The 2051-nt window shown below is 41.7% G+C and overlaps 3 non-coding genes across 3 annotated transcripts; all 3 read left to right on the top strand.

Annotated features, from left to right (window-relative positions):
- Nucleotides 1-1169: 1169 nt before the first annotated feature.
- LOC127917396 (5S ribosomal RNA) lies at nucleotides 1170-1288 on the top strand. Its single transcript, XR_008097293.1, has one exon. It is a non-coding gene; the product is annotated as a 5S ribosomal RNA (ribosomal RNA).
- Nucleotides 1289-1530: 242 nt separating this feature from the next.
- Nucleotides 1531-1649, top strand: LOC127917395 (5S ribosomal RNA). The gene has a single exon (XR_008097292.1). It is a non-coding gene; the product is annotated as a 5S ribosomal RNA (ribosomal RNA).
- A 243-nt stretch (nucleotides 1650-1892) lies between these two features.
- Nucleotides 1893-2011, top strand: LOC127917394 (5S ribosomal RNA). Its single transcript, XR_008097291.1, has one exon. It is a non-coding gene; the product is annotated as a 5S ribosomal RNA (ribosomal RNA).
- Nucleotides 2012-2051: the final 40 nt, after the last annotated feature.

The following is a 2051-nucleotide window of genomic DNA, read 5'->3' as shown; positions in this document are numbered from 1 at the left end:
TTCCATTCTCTCTTTTATAGGGGAAGGAGAGTATCTCATTAGTACCGTCAGCTGTGCTTAATTGACTCTGGTTACCTTGTCTCCCATGCTTTGTTGGGCTACTATCCATGAGCCCAGCCTGCCCTCTAGTGGTCCTTCCACAGTACCCATTTTGATTTTATGTTGAGGCACAACCGTGTTTTTACCAAGGTGGTGTTACATCAGGTAGACAGGTCAGTGTCTCGTGTGTGTGATGTATGCACAGATAAAGATGAAAATCTGATGGACATGATGTTTGACTGTGTTGATGTAGCTGGGTTCTATGTGAGGTTGAGGGATATGTTAGAAAGGTACTGGGGAGAAGAGTTAATAGGCGGGGTTGATTGGAGGTGTTTGGTATTGTTTGGAGTGGGTCAGCATGTGAAGGGGGTGAATATTGTATTATTGAATTTTTTGCTGTCACATGCAAGGTATGCAGTATATATAAGGAGGAACTTGGCAAGGTTTGAGGGAAAGAGGGTGACAGTGTGGAAGGTGTTTGAAGGTTTGGTAAGGAAGGATGTAGGATTGATGTATAGGTCAAAGCAGGAGGATTTTGAGAGGGTGTTTATGAAGGATTGTGGATTTATTGCTGTGGGGGAGGATGGTGGTTTGGTGTATGGGTTTTGATGTGTAACATTCTTGGAGATATCAGTACAAATTTGAAAGAATTGTTTTGAGAATGTCTTAGTTTCTATTTGATAAGAAGGTGCTTTAAAACTCTCTTCTTGTGCAATGTGGTTTAGCAAAGTATTGTATGCAATGGTAGTATAATTTGAGTTTTGGTATTTGAATTTCTCTATTTTTGATTTGATAGGGGGTGAATTGTTTGCCTGCCAATGTCAAGTATTGTGTTGATTAAATGGTTTGTGTATTATGTTGATTAAAATGATATGTGTTGCTGTAAGCTTTTGTCAACTCTTTGTCCGTTTCTTCCCACAAGGCTGAAATATGTGCCCTCGCTTTGAAATAAGTAAGCAAGATTAGTTTGTATTTCATCCAACAATCTGTGCTACAAATTATGGCTGCAGTATATGCAATTTCTTCCACTTTTTGAGTGACACAAAGATACTTATCTACATGGTGAAAATGCAACAGCTGTTAATCACACTCACTTTGACTTTATATAGTGCACCAAGAGATAGTTTCTCGCTTACGACCACACCGGCCTGAGTACGCCTGATCTCGTCTGATCTCAGAAGCTAAGCAGGGTCGGGCCTGGTTAGTACTTGGATGGGAGACCGCCTGGGAATACCAGGTGCTGTAAGCTTTTTGTCAACTCTTTGTCCGTTTCTTCCCACAAGGCTGAAATATGTGCCCTCGCTTTGAAATAAGTAAGCAAGATTAGTTTGTATTTCATCCAACAATCTGTGCTACAAATTATGGCTGCAGTATATGCAATTTCTTCCACTTTTTGAGTGACACAAAGATACTTATCTACATGGTGAAAATGCAACAGCTGTTAATCACACTCACTTTGACTTTATATAGTGCACCAAGAGATAGTTTCTCGCTTACGACCACACCGGCCTGAGTACGCCTGATCTCGTCTGATCTCAGAAGCTAAGCAGGGTCGGGCCTGGTTAGTACTTGGATGGGAGACCGCCTGGGAATACCAGGTGCTGTAAGCTTTTTGTCAACTCTTTGTCCGTTTCTTCCCACAAGGCGGAAATATGTGCCCTCGCTTTGAAATAAGTAAGCAAGATTAGTTTGTATTTCATCCAACAATCTGTGCTACAAATTATGGCTGCAGTATATGCAATTTCTTCCACTTTTTGAGTGACACAAAGATACTTATCTACATGGTGAAAATGCAACAGCTGTTAATCACACTCACTTTGACTTTATATAGTGCACCAAGAGATAAGTTTCTCGCTTACGACCACACCGGCCTGAGTACGCCTGATCTCGTCTGATCTCAGAAGCTAAGCAGGGTCGGGCCTGGTTAGTACTTGGATGGGAGACCGCCTGGGAATACCAGGTGCTGTAAGCTTTTGTCAACTCTTTGTCCGTTTCTTCCCACAAGGCTGAAA

This window comes from Oncorhynchus keta, unplaced genomic scaffold, assembly GCF_023373465.1.
Source record: "Oncorhynchus keta strain PuntledgeMale-10-30-2019 unplaced genomic scaffold, Oket_V2 Un_contig_11396_pilon_pilon, whole genome shotgun sequence".
Taxonomy (NCBI): Eukaryota; Metazoa; Chordata; class Actinopteri; order Salmoniformes; family Salmonidae; genus Oncorhynchus; species Oncorhynchus keta.
The sequence above is the reverse complement of the archived record's forward strand: the minus strand, read 5'-3'. Positions and strand labels throughout refer to the sequence as shown.